This window comes from Sus scrofa, chromosome 3 (assembly GCF_054392235.1).
Source record: "Sus scrofa isolate SSC_HxYL_T2T_F1_AM1 chromosome 3, Sscrofa_HxYL_maternal_Yorkshire_Landrace_v2.0, whole genome shotgun sequence".
Classification (NCBI taxonomy): domain Eukaryota; kingdom Metazoa; phylum Chordata; class Mammalia; order Artiodactyla; family Suidae; genus Sus; species Sus scrofa.
Genome location: NC_139385.1, coordinates 26,886,477 through 26,903,777, shown reverse-complemented (window position 1 = coordinate 26,903,777; position 17,301 = coordinate 26,886,477). Strand labels below are relative to the sequence as shown.

At 45.0% G+C, this 17,301-nt stretch overlaps 1 long non-coding RNA gene across 8 annotated transcripts in view; it reads left to right on the top strand.

Moving 5' to 3' along the window:
- Positions 1-1,000: 1,000 nt before the first annotated feature.
- Positions 1,001-17,301, top strand: part of LOC110258160 (uncharacterized) — a 30,428-nt gene continuing 14,127 nt past the window's right edge. For 2 of the 8 annotated variants that reach the window (XR_014840505.1, XR_014840511.1), the window contains exons 1-3: positions 1,001-1,060; positions 16,405-16,484; positions 16,927-17,030. This is a non-coding gene — a long non-coding RNA (uncharacterized LOC110258160). Of the gene's footprint in view, positions 1,916-2,016; positions 2,081-16,404; positions 16,485-16,926; positions 17,031-17,301 lie in introns of all 8 variants that reach the window. The other 6 variants (XR_014840509.1, XR_014840508.1, XR_002341004.2 and 3 more) reach the window with 6 other exon arrangements.

The window sequence follows — 17,301 nt, the reverse complement described above, 5'->3', positions numbered from 1 at the left end:
TCTAAAAGTTTAAGTACCTCCATTCTCTGCTCCTGACAGATAATGAAATGGAGTATGCAAACCATTTAAGAATTTTATTTAGAAATTATTTTATAATAAGTCTACTACAAAGTCTATGTGATGACCCTCTTGAATATGCATAATAGTGAAATAAACACATGTGAACCTACCTCAGCTTGAGAAATTATTGGTGTACTTCTTCCCCATTCTCTTTTCTCTAGTATTCTATGCTCTCCACTCCCACAATGTCACAAATAGCTTAATTTCAGGTTTTCTGCATCATTCCTTTAATTATTAATTATTTTACCCTATATGTGTTTTTCTAATAACATTACTTTTGCTTGGATTTTTTTCCCTCATTCCTTTACTATCCTGTATGTTATTTTACCCTATATATTTATTTTTCTAAATAGCATTAGTTCTGCTTCAATTGAAGTTTACAAAAAAATGTTATCTCTCTTCTTTCACTCAATATTTTATTTTTGAAATTCAGCCTCTGATGCTTGTAAGTGGTAGCTATAGTTCCCTCATTTTTACTGCTACATGGTTTTCCGTGGTATACGTTTTCCACACATTTCTTCCTTCACAATATTTCAAAGGCGATTTTGTGTGCTAAGCTCTTGGCCTAGATCCTGCCCCAGCGCTTAATAAATATTTGTTCAATTGCTGAATGAAACTGAGCGCCAACTGACTATAACACTGACACTTGCTTTTCCGGCTAGCTTCTCTGCCCTTCGCCCCATTGCTAAGGATCCTGCCAGCATTTCTGCCCTGAGTTAATTACAGTTATAAAATTTCATGACCAGCAGTGAGAAACCCGGCAGCCTCCCATAGCGCCCAGGACTACAATTCCCGGAAAGCTTTGCGGGCGCCCAATTGCGTCAATTTCAGTTTACTTTGCCCTCTCCAAGAACTTCCGGTTTCTGTGGGCGGGGCCAAAGGAGTTCTCCAATGGGCACCTCCGTGGGCTGAGGGGGCGGGGAAATTGTCCTTGGAGCCTAGTCGGGGAGGTGCCGGTTAGCAGGAAGGTTGCTGGAGCGGCTTCCAGTGGGCGTAGTCTGTGAGTGGCGCCAGCTGAACCGGTTGTATCCCTGCTCGTCTCGCCTGCTCTCTCCCGCGCTCGCTCCTTATCCCCGGCATCTCTCGACCCCGCTTCCTTGTCCTCTGTGGGCGCAGCACCCAGCAACCTCCATGCCCATGGCCACTATTTCGTGGAGGCCCCCTTTCATCACCTGTTCTTCCTCCCCTACCAACGCTGCTGGGCCCTAGCGAAGATGCTTCTCTGTGCAAAGGGTACCTGCCTGACGCGTGATTAAGAGCCCACGTCCCCGGCAGGCTGGGGCCTAGGTGGAAGGCGGGCCTGTGTCTCAGGAATGCCCTTTTAAGCCCAGAGTTACCCGTGAATTCGTGGGACAGCCGTGAATCCCTGCTCGGAGTAGGGAGTCATTTACTTAAGTCTTAATTATCTAACTTTTGCTGTGTGCCTGGCACAATACAAGCCTGGGGATACCGTGACTGAGATACAGCACGGAACCAGGTAGACATGGGACTTGGCCTTTTCAGAGCCAAGGTCTTGCTGGAAACACAGGTGAAGCAAGTAAGAACTTAGGGTCTAGATTGGTTTGGTTAGGAGAAGTGCAGTTTCTTTATTCCTTTTTTTTTTTTTTTTTTTTGGTCGTTTTAGGGCCTCACTTGCAGCAAATGGAGGTTCCCAGGCTAGGGGTCCAGTTTGAGCTGTAGCTGCCGACCTACACCACAGCCACAGCAACCCGGGCTCCCAGCTGATTCTGCAACCTACACCACAGCTAATTGCAACTCCGGATCCTCAACCTACTGAGCGAGGCCAGGGATCAAACATGCGTCCTCCTGGATACTAGTCAGACTCATTTCTGCTGAGCCATGATGGGAACTCCAGGTTCTTTTTCTTATATACCTTACATTCCGCTGGGATTTGTCATGATCCCCATTGTGCTCCTGAAACCCAGGCTTGTTTAATTGGGAAAATTTCCTGTCTAGGGCCTCATCATATTTGCGTGAAGAGCCTGTATTTTGCAGAGTTACAGTGTTTTGCCTTTGCTAGGTGAGTCTGCACTTTCAGGAGTGTAGTGGGGGCTACGTGGGCCGTGTTATGACTACAGGTGTGTGTCATGTGCCTGAAAGCATGAAAAAGAAAGCACGAGGCTTGAGTGTACTCCACTCATTCAGTCGTTCAACAACAGTTAAGAGCTTACTTTGTGCTTGTCCCTTTGTTTTGGCCTGTTGGTGGGGTTTTGCTGATTGAGAGCCAAAAAAAAAAAAAAAAAAAAAGATGAACTGGATTGAGGTGGTGTCTGAACTCACCTCCAGTTGGAAAAGACAGGAAGTAAAGAATTACCCAGGAAGTAACATAGTTACAAGTTTGCCTTGAGTGGTGAGAAATGTAGCCATGCCATTAGAGTTTGTGATTTCAATGCTGTTTGAGCGTGAACTAAACTCAACTCTGGTTTGTACAGAGGGTGTCTTAAAAGGGAGAATGAGAGAGGAAGGAGGTGGGCAGGCAGGGGTCCAGTAGAGTCAGAGAAGAATTACAGAAAATGGGAAAGGGGGGGTTGGCCCATGTGAAACCATCTGGATTTGCTAACTGGGAAACGGGATGTTGTCTGGAATAAACAGTAAATTCTTTTGGTTGCTTGGAGTTTTCTGAAGCAAGCACACTAAGGGAGCCGAGAATCATCCTAGGGATGTGGCCTTGAATTGTGAGAAACCACGCTAGTGTGTGCTCAGGTTTTTATATTACAAGCCAAGTTTGAGGTCTAGTTGAGGAGCGGCTCAGAGGAGCCTCTCCTAGAGGTTGGTCAAGGAAAGAATCTTGGTCGGTATAAAATAGTTTGCTGCTTCTTGTGTTGTGTGACTATACCACAAGTTGTTCTTTTCACCTGATGATGCTCTTTGGCCATTGGGAATAGGCTGCAATGAACATTCTTCTATCAGCCTTACGTTTCTCTTGGATAAATATCTAGGAGTGGGGAATGGCTCAGTCATAGGGAGGGTATGTATTTAACTGCCAGACTCATCTCCAAAGGGGTTTATCAGTTTACACTTCCCAGTAGCAATGTATCAAAACTCCAGCTGCTCCATATCCTTGTTAAGCATTCGGTATTGTCAGTGGATGTGAAATGGCATCTCATTCTGGTCCTAAGTGGAATTTCCTGGTGACAAATGCATACTTCTTATGTGCTTATTCCTGTATCTTCTTTTGTGAATTTGTTCAAGTTCTTTGCTCGTTTTTGCTGCCAATGATAAGGTTGGTTTCAACGTCTTAGAATTCATTATATATTCTGGCTAGGAATCCTTTGCTTAGATGTTTTGTAAATAGATGTACATGTATAGGAAAATGAAAATTTAAAATATCATTTACAATAGCATTAAAAAAGCTATCTATCTATGGAGTTCCCATTGTGGCACAGGGAAAACAAATCTGACTAGTATCCACGAGGATGCAGGTTCTATCCTAGGCCCCGCTCAGTGGGTTAAGGATCTGGCATTGCCATGAGCTGTGGTGAAGGTTGCAGATGTGGCTTGGATTCCTTGTTACTGTGATGTGGTACAGGCAGGCAGGTGTAGCTGTGATTCAACTCTTCTTCTGGGCACTTCCATATGCCTTGGGTGTGGCCTTAAAAAGCAAAAATAAATAAATAAACAACAAACCCACCAACCAGTGGTCTAAGTCCTAGACAAGGCCCTCGCCATCTTTTTTTGGAAGAAATTCATAAATTGATTCTAAAATGTGTGTGAAAACACAAAGGTTCTAGAATAGCCAAAAAAAAAAAAAAAGAACCAAACAAAAAAACCCCAAAACAAAAACAAACAAACAAAAAAACCACAACTTGAAAAGAAAAGGGAAGTCAGGGAACTTAAACACTGCTTAAACTAAGTCTAAAGATACAGTTAAGCTACAGTGTTCAAAACAATTTGGCCTTAATATATAGGTAGGAAAATAGCATCAGTGAAACAGAAGCGAAACTACACCAGTGCTGTCAGTTGATTTCTGCCCAGAGGGCCACGTTAGTTTTCCTTTTCCCAATAAGAAAAAGGAAAGTCTCTTGAACCAATGCTTCTGGATCAGCTGGATATTCAAGTGGAAACAGAATGAGCTGTGACCTCATTCTACAAACACTAATTTGGGATGGGTCATAAACCTTAAATGTAAAAACTAAAACGGGAGTTCCCGTCATGGCACAGTGGAAACAAATCTGACTAGCATCCATGAGGGTGTGGGTTCAATCCCTGGCCTCGCTCAGTGGGTCAGGGATCTGGCATTGTCATGAGCTGTGGTGTAGGTTTCAGACATGGCTCAGATCTGGCATTGCTCTGGTTGTGGTGTAGGCCAGCGGCTGTAGCTCCGATTCCATCCCTAGCCTGGGAGTCTCCATATGCTGCAAGAAAGGCCCTAAAAAGCAAAATAAGTAAATAAATAAGATGAATGCTACAAGCATAAATCTTCTGTAAGAAAAGACAGGGGCAGTTTTGGGGTAGGTAAATATTTTGTATTTACCCAAAAAGCTCTAACTACAAAGGAAAAAGAGATAAACTAAGAAAATGAACAGCTAAGCTACAGATTGAGAGTAAATATTCAGATTACATGTTCTTAAATGTTAGTTTTCCCAAAAGAATATTGGCATCATTCAGGTCCATGGCATGCTGTTAAAATGCTTTATTTTAATTTTATTAATTAAGAATAATTTGTGGAGGGTTTTTGTTGTTAAAAAGTGAGATATAGGACATTGTATCATGGGGACAGTGCTTTCTCCTACTGGTTTGGACTGGATTCTCCTACTTGTTTCACTCTTCATGAATGTCGGTTCCTTTTCTGTTTACACTTTGCCCACTATTCCACGACTGCATACAATGGAGTTCCCGTGGTGGCTCAGTGGTAATGAACCCGACTAGTATCCATGAGTACACAGGTTTCATCTGGCCTCGCTGACTGGGTTAAGGATCTGGAGTTACCACAAACTATGGTGTAGATCACAGATGTGGCTTGAATCCTAGCATGGTTGTGGCTCTGGTGCAGCTCAGATTCAGCCTGTAGCCTGGGAACTTCCATATGCTGCAGGTGTGGCCCTAAAAAGACAAACATTAAAAAATTTTTAAAAGCTGCTTACCAGAGGGATGGTGGTTTGTAGACCGTATTACACCTTGCAAAGTAAGAGATGTTAGACAAAGTAATCTCCTTTGGGAGGAAACTAGCTTCAATGATTGATCCCTCAAAGTCTGTGGCTCTCCTTAGGAGAGCAGCAGGGAGCTTTCAGGAACTCCCAGGAAGGGAAGCAAATCTAGGTACAGAGTCTATTGCCCTTAAGACTTTGCTTCCCGTCTTTCATTTACAAACCAAGAATAAGACAAAAACTGGAGTTCCCGTCAATGGCTCAGTGGTTAACGAATCCAACTAGGAACCATGAGGTTGTGAGTTCGATCCCTGGCCTCGCTCAGTGGGTTAAGGATCCGGCATTGCCGTGAGCTGTGGTGTAGGTCGCAGACACGGCTCGGATTCCGCGTTGCTGCGGCTCTGGGATAGGCTGGCAGCTACAGCTCCGATTAGACCCCTAGCCTGGGAACCTCCATATGCCGCGGGAGCAGCCCAAGAAATGGCAAAAAGACAAAAAAAAAAAAAAAAAAAAAAAAAAAAAGACCAATAGGAGACAGAAACCAAAAAATGAAACTAAAAGCTGTAAAAGAACAACAATACAATTAAAAATTAGAGGAATATCTTAAAAACCATGGGTAGCATGCGGTTAAAATCCCAAACTTGAAACTTAGCACTGAGCATATTCAGTTGAGTTTTGCAATTGCATACATATATATGGATATACACATAGATACATAGATACATATATATGTATCCATCTGTAAGCACTTAAGCAATCCATACATACATGTGCACCACAGATATGCACCCTTTAAGCACCAGCAGTGTTTGGGGAGGAGTCTAAATCCAGGCGGGTAAGGTTTATGAAGCAGTCAAATTAATTTCCCTAAAACTTCCACAGCTTGCGGGAACTGCCTTCGGGTTGTTACCAGGGCTCTGTGTGTTCCTGTTTGTCCAGCCTTTGGAGTAACACGTGGCACACAGTAAGCATGCAGCGGGGGTCCAGGAGAAGTGAAGTCACCCAGCCCCAGCCTTGACCCTTCCTATTCCCCAATCCTCAGATAAAGAAATGCTTGTTGTTGGGAGTTCCCATCGTGGCGCAGTGGTTAACGAATCTGACTAGGAACCATGAGGTTGCGGGTTCAATCCCTGGCCTTGCTCAGTGGGTTAAGGATCCGGTGTTGCTGTGAGCTGTGGTGTAGGCTGGCAGCTACAGCTCCGATTTGACCCCTAGCCTGGGAACCTCCATATGCTGCGGGAGCGGCCCTAGAAATGGCAAAAAGACAAAAAAAAAAAAAAAAAAAAAAAGCTTGTTGGAGGGCCTTTCACAGCTTCACAGGAATTTCCCAGTGTTACAGCTGACACTCCAGCAAATAGGACAGAATCAGTCACTGTCTCTTTAATGTACAGGTGTTTGGGCCAGAGGAGTGTTTCCCATAGGAGGAAAGTGAGAAGGTTGTCGGCGGTCCCCAGAGAGATGCTTTAAATGTTCATAGTTAGGTGTTTGGTACAGTGTGGAATTATCAGGTAGCTCTTCAGCCCTAAGAGCTAAGAAAACTGAGTTGACTTAAAGACCCATCCCATTCATCAGGCAGTATGTGAGTGTCAGGAACAGTTGAAAGCAGCACTGGACTGAAGGAAGATTGAGTGTCTCTTTCAGATCTTTCCAAATCTGAGATGTTTGAGTCTTTGCTCCTGGGTTTGAAACACGAAATCAAGATATTCAAGTGGAAGGGCTGGTCTCTGGGTTTGGGGAACAGAGGACGGTTGTGGAAAAGGCAGCAGAATTAGGTGCACAGGATCGTGGTGCAGTGATAACCACTGGTGATATTTTGGTATCTACTCTGCGTGGTTGATACACATGTACATGTTCATTTGAACAAACTTGGCACCATCCTGTCCTTATGATCTGTGGTCTGTTTTGTTGACCTGATAACTCCAGGTTCAGTCTTCTTGTGAAAAACTTTTTTTGTGTGTTCATTCTTGGGTTATTGCCAAAGGACAAAATCCCAGAAGTGGGCCTGTTTTGCTTGCTCATTGTGTCCTCACGTTATGCCGTCTTTTAATCCCTGTTGCCGCAGTTCCCTGCAGCTCGACTGTGCCCCTTGACCATGTGATGGTGGTGCCCCAGGGCCTCCTTCCCCTGTCTTCTCCAAAGCCAAGTGCAATTAAAATAGAGTTTTAGTGCTGATTTGAAAGGAGCCATACTGCCTTCTGTGTTTGCTTTCATTTTCATTTTTCTTTCTTTTTTTTTTTTTTTTTTTTTTGCCATTGACACAGCTGACCTTCTTATATGTTCATTGTTCATTTGTTTCTTCTGTGAATGGCCAACTTTTGTCCTTTCTCTGTTCTTTTTCTTCTGGAATATTAGAGTTTTATTTGTACTTATTCATTTATGAATTCTTTATATTGTAAGGACATGAGCACCTTGTGACCTGATACAGATATTTTTCTTTCTTTAATATTTGCCTCTTATAGCTGCGTATGAAAGCCAAATTGCTTGTTATGAAGACAATACAATTTTTTTTAAAAGTTAGGCTGCACCCACGGCATGTGGGCGTTTCCGGGCCAGGGATCAAACCCGTGCCACAGCAACCACCTGAGCCACGGCAGTGATGACACCATATTCTTCACCCACTGTGCCACAAGAGAACTACTAATTTTTTTAAATTGAAGTACAGTTGCTTTACAATTGTGTTAGGTTCAGTGTATAACCAAGTGATTTAGTGGTACATATATATGTTTATACATGACATTCTGTGACACGTGTTTTTGCATTTTAACATCTCTCAAATCAGATGTGACTTTCTCTTTTTTTTCTTTTTAGGGCAACACCTGCCGCAGATGGAAGTTCTTGGGTAGGGGTTAATGGGGGCTGCAGGTGCTGGCCTACACCATGGCCATGGCAACAGTGTATCTGAGTCAAATCTGTGACCTACACCACAGTTGGCAGCGATGCTGGATCCTTAATCCAGTGAGTGAGACCAGGGATGGAATCCACATCCTCAGAGACACTATGCCCCTCACTTAACCCTGAGCCCCAACAGGAACTCCAGATGTGACTTACTCTCGACCTGTCCTGCAGTCACTGTCAAGGTGTGTTGGAGCGGTCATCACCTGTGCAAGTGGACACAATGGCTATTCCTGGTGGCATGGCCGGGCTGGACCACTGTGACCATGGCCCCTGGTGCTTTACTCCACATACCATTTGAGGGCCATTTGAAGAAAGAGCGTAAATCCTGATGGCTTTTGAAAGTCATCCACTGGTCCCTTTTGAGATCAAGAAGGAGCCAGCACCAAAACTTCCAGAGTGAGGGTCAACTGCTGACCCTCACTCTGATATGAAGAAACCCTCAGTGCAGGTGGAGAGCGTTCTAGAGTCATGCTTCCTCAACAATGTCACCCAAGGCCCAAAGGGCTGTGCTGTTTGGAAAGGCACAGACACTCCGAAAGGGGAGGTTCAGCCAACATATGTCACTCATCTTTGCCTCTTGTTTGTTCCAGGGAGAGAGATGATGACACTCGGTCTCAGTAAAGGAGCTTTTTTAGTAACCCCAAAATTAAAATTCTAAACAAGAAAAATGTTAGCTAACTGGCAGGATTTTCTATTCCCTTTTTTTCTTACAGTGGATAGTGTCTTAGATATGATGAAATATACAGCCTATGCATCATGAACCCTTTGTCATTCCCAGTTGTTCTAGTTCATATTTTAGATAATTCATTAATATTCATGGAGTGGATGCCCTGGAGTTTGCTCAGCTCAGTCCAGTCAGTTGTCCCGAGTCACGGTGCTCACCGCCCTTCAGAAGCCCAGCAGGACCCTCTCCTACCTCTTCCCAACAGTGTGTTGCCCAACTTTTCTCTTGGCCACTCTCCTGGAAACCACTGGCAGTCCCTGGATTGGAGGGCTGGGAGGAGACACGTGTTGGAACCATTAGGATGCAGGAGTCATGGGAACTAGTGATCAGGTGGTCCTTGTGTTATGTCCATGCGTCGCCCCAAGTGATGGGGGTCCTTGTGTTATGTCTGTGTCCCCCCATCTCTCTATTGTCACACATCACTGACCATGTCCAGTGTGCTGTGGGGATCTGTGCCAGGCTCTGTGTGACCTGAGTCTGCTTCTGTCCCCAACCTCCTCTCCAGTTTCTCCTGTTTTCTTCCTCTTCTCCAGCCCCCCTGCCTCTTTCCTGCTATGCTGACCCTCTTCATCCATCCATTCCCAACCCTGAGCGTTTCTCTGTGCAGTTCCTTCTGTCTGGAATGCCTTTTGCACAGCTGACTCTGCCACATTCTCTAGGACTCACCTCAGCCATGCCCTTTTCAGCGAGGTTCCCTTTCCCGTCTAAAGTAGGTTCTCCACCTGCCACACAGGACTATAGGTCATTTGTCATCATCCCCTATCTTCATCTCTGTCCCTTCTGTTTTGTTCGCCAGTGTAGCCCAGAGCGCAGCACTTTGCTGACAATAAATATTGCTTGATGGGAGCAATAGCATTAAATCTGCTGATAATGCAAAGTTGGGAGGAGTAGACTGCTCCTTGTTACCCAAGATGGCACTAATAAATCCAGCAAGGAAGATTTAGAGGGAGGCAAATTGGTGAGCTTTTCAGCAGTGTGTGGTTCTTAGCAGTGGGGCGAGGGCTTTCTCTGTAGGGAGTAGTCAAGAGTGGCTTCATGTTGTTGAAAGGATTCTTGCCCTGGATATTGGGGTTGACTAAGGTCCTTTTTTATTTATTTATTTATTTTTAATTTTTAAGGCCACACCTGCAGAATATGTAAGTTTCCAGGTTAGGGGTCTAATCAGAGCTACAGCTGCCAGCCTACACCACAGCCACAGAAATATGGGATCCAAGCCATGTCTGCGACCTGCATCACAGCTCATGGCAATGCTGGATCCTTAACCCACTGAACGAGGCCAGGGATCAAACCCACATCCTCATGGATCCTAGTTGGATTTGTTTCTGTTGCACCACAACAGGAACTCCTAAGGTCCCTTTTTGATGTTTGTTCTCATCACTAGTCTGCCCTTCTTGTTTCAGCTGCAGATACGGCTTTTACCACTAGATGGCAGGAGGTGATTCCTTTGAAATCAAGCGTCCCTCTGCCACCTACAGTGAGACCTCATTTTTCATGGCACTTATACCCCCAACATACCTTTGAAACAGAAGCTTCACAGAACATCCTCCCCCTTACACCGTGTAATGATGCTGCTCTTTTCTCTTTTAATCTCTTTATTTTCTAAAATGTAGATTTGCAAACTATGACATTGATTTTATGCTAGGCTCACTGTTCAAAAAGCACTCTTGCAGACAAGGGAGCAAGTTTGCTCTGTAAAACTGTGGGTCTGCTGTTCTTTGTTCTCCTGGGACAGTCTTGGCTTATAGCAAATTGTGTCCCTTAGTGAGTATGTTGTGTGTTGCTGTGTTGAGTTGCTGCCTTGAGTAGCTGAATATTCCTGCTTCCTCGTGGGTGTCTATGGATGTGCAAACGTGGATGCGAGAGACTGGGGCAGGGGGTGGGGTGGGGATTGCAGTTAAGGCAGCTGTAAGCCTTGTTGGTGGATATAAAGAAAAGAAAGATGTAATATGTGCTTCTGGGAGCTTAGAACCTAACTGGGTGCATCAAATGTTCCCCCCCCCCCAAAAAAAAACCCCACACACTTCTTAAGTTTCAGCTTACTTATCCAGCACCATGGAAGTGGGCGTGTTATTCAGGATATCACTTAGGGTGATTTAAGCTGTAACAGAAGACTGACTCGATTTGGCTTAAGTGCTAAAGACCTCTGTTATCTCACTGTTACCTCATATTCATAGTGGGGTAGAGAAGGCTCCAGCCCAAGGGGGTGTGACATGGCCTTAGGGATCCAGGTTCCTTCTGTGATGTCTCATTTGTCCTCAGGCTGGTTCTACACACAGTTACACGAGACTTTCCGTGGTCATCCGGGCTTCAGCTCCCAGGCTTGGAACACTCCAGCCTCAACTCCTGGGAGTGTAGACTAGGATAGAAAGAGTTTAGGCTCCTGTAGCATTTCCCAGGTTGCAGCCATTTTGTGTCTTTGTCCCCGGTTCCCCCACTGTGACCTGCTTAAGGGACATGAAATGACAAGTGCTTAAGAGCCAGGAGAAATACTTTGGTAAATTATTAGTTATGTTTGCCAAATATTTCTGAATCTCTCCCCACCCTGGACACAACACTCTTGGTTGAGCAAAGTTATCTGGACCAACTCTGGCCAGTGAGTTTGCTGAGTGAATGAATGGTTGCAGGTCTTCTCAATGATGTATGAGGTGAGGTTATTTGATGTTTAGGGTCCTGAGAAAGGAATTTGTGATATGAGGGAAGAAAGAGGTATTTTCTGAGCAAGGTCCATTGAGGCAAAATGTCCCTTCCGTGAAAAAGTTTTCCTGTCTTGGGCAAGGAAGGGGAATAGCACAGGGCCTCAGAGTCCTTTGTGGAAGTGATTTATTTATTTATTTTTGGTTGTTTTATGGTCCCACCCAGGAATCAAATTGGAGCCTTATGCGCTGGCCTGCATCACAGCCACAGCAAAGTCACATCTGAGCCACATCCAAGATGTACCCTGTAGCTCATGGCAACGCCAGACGGTTTACCTCCCGAGGGAGGCCATGGATCGAACTCCATCCTCATGGACAGTGGTTGGGTCCTTAACCTACTGAGCCATTAGAACTCCATGTTTGATGATTATATGGAGCTGAAATATTTAAAAAAAATCTCAAGTCTTTCTTTTGTAAAAAATGTTACGGCAGTTCACCTTTTAGAGGAGAGGATGCACAGGCCACATCTGGCCCGTCACCTATTTTTGCAAATAAAGTTTTATTGGAACACAGCCACTCCCACTTATTTACACCTTATCTATGGCAGCTTTAGCCCTCAGACCGCAGGGCCGAGAGCTTTGACAGAGACCACTTGGCCTGCAAAGGTGAAAATGCTTTACTTTCTGGTTCTTTCCAGAACGTCTGCTAAGCCCTGTCTTAGAGCTTTCTATCTCTGTAAAAGGACAGGGAAAGTCCTTTCCATTGGTCCTGTTGCCTTGTGCCCCTTCCCCCTGGGGTGGCCCCCTAGCCACACCAGCAGAGGCTTAGCTGTGAGCCACAGGCTTTCAGGGACCACAGCCATGAGAGCTCATTCCATCTTATCTCAGGGGCCCTAGACTGACAGTCTAGGACACCCATCTCCAGGCAGCAGGCAAGAATGGGGCAAAGAATAAAGGGTGAGTGAAACTCTCTGAGGGGCCTCAGTTCTCAGGGTCTCTTGAATAACCTTTCTGGGCAGCCAATGATCAGGTGTGGAGGGAACGCAGTCTCAGTTTGGATGCATGTGAAGCCAGGGACCATATTGTGTCTTTGTCTCAGGGCCACCCTTCCTGGTGGCTGCTTTTGGCTGCCCCCTGGTGGCTGTGCTCAGCCTTGGCTGTCTTCCCTGCCTCATGTGCCCTGCCAGCTACTTGGCAGTGGAGAGTCAGAAGGGCCAGAGAGTATCATGGAATCAAACATTGAAGCATTGCTGCCACAGCCTTTTTGCCCCTTTCTCAAGGCTGACAAAGAGGACGTCTGCTTCTGAACAGCTCCAGGGGTGCCTTTTGGAAGCTTCCTTCCCCAGGGATCCCTCACTCAGAGCTCTGATGAGGAGCAAGTGTGTGAGGGCGCAGGCAGGCCCCTCAAATAGTCAGAAGTCCTCTCCAGGATGTAGGATGCTGTGCTGTCCTTCTCTTGGTCCTTGGGGTCTCCTGAAGTTTTAGACTGTTCCTAAGGCTCCATCCCTTGTTTGCTTTTTTTTTTTCTTTGTCTTTTTGCCATTTCTTGGGCTGCTCCTGTGGCATATAGAGGTTTCCAGGCTAGGGGTCTAACCGGAGCTGAGCCACTGGTCTACGCCAGAGCCACAACAATGCCAGATCTGAGCCGTGTCTGTGACCTACACCACAGCTCACAGCAAGGCTGGATCCTTAATCCACTGAGCAAGGCCAGGGATCACACCCACAACCTCATGGTTCCTAGTTGGATTCGTTAACCACTGAGCCACAATGGGAACTCTGGCTCCATCCCTTGGTGAGTGAAATCTCTTGAAAGGTGTTGTAGACTTTCTTAGGTTGGTAGGGTTGTGGATTGCTGGGCATCTTGCTAAGTGTTAGAGCTGTGAGGAGCTGCTGCAGGCAGAAAGGGGTGTTGTCATAGTCTTCACAGCTGGTGATGGAGCTGAGGAGGAAAGGATGCATTCGAGGACAGGCAGTGGGGCTGAACAATTTTTAAAAACTTGAAATATATTTGTGATATAACTTTTTATTGAAATGTAATTGATTTGCAGCGTAGTTTAGTTTCAGGTGTAAGCACAGCGTAGTTTAGTTTCAGGTGTGGGGTGTGTGTATGTGTGTATGTACATATCTATATAGAGAGAGATTTTTAAATACATTATTACGAAATATTCAATATAGTTCCTTGTGCTATATACAGCAGGTCTTCAGTTTTTTAATTTTTTAATTTTTATTTATTTACTTTTTTGTCTTTTTGCTATTTCTTGGGCCGCTCCCGCATATGGAGGTTCCCAGGCTAGGGGTCGAATCAGAGGTGTAGCCACCAGCCTATGCCAGAGCCACAGCAACGCGGGATCCGAGCCACATCTGCAACCTACACCAGAGCTCACGGCAACGCCGGATCCTTAACTCACTGAGCAAGGGCAGGGACTGAACCCGCAACCTTATGGTTCCTAGTCGGATTCGTTAACCACTGCGCCACGACGGGAACTCCCTTCAGTTTTTTTAGATTCCACACAGAAGCAATATTATATGATTTGACATAGTGTGTTAGTTTCAGGTGTATTACACAGGGATCTGACAATGTGCATACATTCAAGGCTGAGTGACTGATTGGACAGGGAGGAGATGGGAGAATTCTGTCATGACCAGCAGGTGCCTAGATGTGGGCGTGGCCAATGACTAACCTAGGAAAAGCAGAAGGGGGAAGCAGGGCTATGTGTGTGTGTGTCTCAGTGTTTCACACTTGTTTAAACTGCAATCATAGTAGAAAATCACTGTGCATCCCAGCCAGGACCTACATCTATGCACTCGTGTCTGTAAGTGGTAGAGGCATACTCATGATGCTTGCTGAGGGCAGGCACTAGTCTGCATGTCCCTCCTGTATTTCCTCATTAATCCTCACAACCCCATGAGGTGTCACCACTTTCTCTCCTTTTCAAATGAGGAAATTCTGGCCCAGGGAATTTGTGGCTTTCCTAAGGCCTCACAGCAAACAAGTGGTGGAGCTGGGATTCGAACCCTGTCTCCCCAGGCCCAGTGTGCCTGCTCTCTACTACCCCCCTGTTCACCATCATGGGAAAAATCGGTGCATCACAAGATAATACTTACCCTCATTCCATGGGATGCTTTCTATTTGTTATTTCTATTTTATCCACAATCCACTACATTGATTTCTTGACTCTTATCACTCTGCCTTTTTGGGAAACTCTGTTGAGTCCTACTTCCAAGTCAGCTTTTAGCCCCTCCCTCCCAGTGGCCACTCGCCAGATTCAGGCTCCTCATCACGGCCTACCTGGATAACTCCATCACTTGCTTTCCCCCTCCATCCAGTCTTTATGATGAGACTGAAGTACTTGGGAAAGCACCTTTTTCTTTTTGTCTTTTTAGAGCTGCTCCTGGGGCATATGGAAGTTCCCAGGTTAGGGGACAACTCGGAGCTGTAGCTGCTGGCCTACACCACAGCCACAGCCACACCAGATCGGAGCCTCATCTGCAACCTACACCACAGCTCATGGCAACACTGGCTCCTTGACCCACTGATCAAAGCCAGGGATCGAACACAAGTCCTCATGGATACTAGTTGGATTCATTACCACTGAGCCATAATGGGAACTCTGGTAAAATATATTTCTAACCATATCATTCCCCTGATTTAAAATCCTTAAGTCCCCCCATTGGTTATCAGGGGCTAGTACTTGGTCCACTAGGATGATGGCTAAAGGTGTGAGTAACACATAACTGTATAAGGATTTCTGTGTGTGTTTTCTCAGGATGAGGATCTTCTGCAAGTAAATACTGTGAAGTAGACTTCCCGGTGAGAGTCATGAGAAAGCTGTACACCATCAAGTAAATGTGGCTTTGGCCAGAAGCCAGAGCCCAGTGGCATCAGAACCAGCTCCCGGCAGACGGCAGGGCTGAAAGCAGGAGACCTCACTGTAGGCACTGCTTTCCTTTCCTGCCCTCCTCTCTTTCTGGCCTAGACCCTCCTTGCAGTGTGTCCTGCACCCTTTGAAATGAAATAGACCCTCCCTTGTCACCTTTCTATCCATCAATGTCATTTTCTGAACATTAAAAAAAATTACCTGGGAGTTCCCTTTGTGGTGCAGTGGAAAAGGAATCTGACTAGTATCCACAAGATGCAGGTTCAATCCCTGGCCTTGCTCAGCGGGTTGGGGTTCTGTTGTTGTGAGCTGTGGTGTAGGTTGAAGACGTGTCTCGGATCCTATGTTGCTGTGGCTATGGCAATAGGCTGGGAGCTATAGCTCCAATTCAGTCCCAAGCCTGGGAACTTCCATATGCTGCAGGTGGTGTCCTAAAAAGCCAAAACAAAACAAAAAATGAAACAAAAAACCCCAACCCTATAGGAGTTTAGTAATCTGAATTTTTATGTGTATTTTTCTTCTTTATCTCCAGGGTATAGAAAGGTGCCTGGTAAATGTGTGGTAAATATTTTTTTGAATGAATCACTGGGTGGCTGAAGTTAATTAGTTCTTATATATGAGATATTGGGGGGGGGGCTGCGTTCCAAGTCCAGTCTTCAAGGAGTTTCCCAAGCTGTATGTGATGAATTTGCTAATCTTTGTGGAGAGTGTTCCTTTGCCTAGTCCTGTGGCACATGCCTCACTTGCACTGTCTCACTCAGTCCTCAGAGCCCCCTCCTGGATCAAGTGCTATCATTAGCCCCTTCCTACAGACGAGAAAACTGAGGCTCAAAGAAGTGTAGTTAATTTGCCTCAGGTCACCTGGCTAGAAAGGGGGTGGAGTTTCCCAACGGCTTTGACCTACGGTCCCTCCCTGCTTTTTATATCGGTCATGTCAATGAAATCCTAATTCTTCTATTTCACATTTTAAATAAGCACAAAGTGTCATCTTGTCCTTTAGAGGTGTCTTAATTCTCACAGACTTGAGATTTTCAACTTTTGTTTTTTTTTTCTAGTTTATCCTATGAAAATTAGCTTTTTACTTTTTCCAAATATAACATTCTATCCTTTATCAAATATGCTTTGTAGATACTAGATGGCAATTCTGATGCTCCATGAACTACAGGGGGAGACTAAACTTTTTAGGACTCTGAGAGAAAGCAGAGCAGGTAAGCCCTGCATTAAGGCCAGGGATGGTTTCCTGGGTGAAAAATGCATTGGCCTTTGTGTAAGCTTGATGGAATATTGAGCTTGGCTCTCTGATTTCTGATTTTTTGCACTTTCTTGACTGGGGAAGTTTTCACAAAAACATATGCAACTTTAGGGACCAAAAAATGTACTTGCACAAAAATGTGCATAACTTTAGGTACAATAATGTACAAAACTTTGAGTCAATTTTTTTTTTAGCATCTTTTAAAAAAGTGATCTTAAAAGTTTTGTTTGAGAAGAGGCAAGACACTAGCGATGGCTTGAAAACCACTGGGACATTTGGAGTGTTCTTACTGGCCTGTCTGCAGCTATTTCTAATTAAGTATTTCATGATCAACTTGTGATTTGATTTCAGAATCTCAGGGTAAACCTTAGGCTGACCTAACCTGATTATTTCCTCAGCCTGGACTTTTGCTGTGCGTGCTCAGGGTCAAATGTAATTAAACAGACGTCCCTGCAGAGTGGCTTTCTTTGAACAGTACCGATATCCACTGACTGTGACTGAGGTGAGTGTCTGCATTCTTGCAGTAAAGGAGTTACTTGACTCACCTTTCTTCTTTTTCTCAGCTTCCCATAGATTGAAACCTCTCCTGTCAAAACCCATTTTAGACTTACATTCAGAGGTCACACTTCAGATGGGCAAGTATCCTTAACCTCAGTAATACAACATGGGCTAGATAACAATTGTTGCTCTTTTCCCCTTTTCTTTTTAAAGATGCTGTGTGTGTTTGCCCAAATGCACATAGCCTTCTAATATATTTTCACTTCTACTGCAGT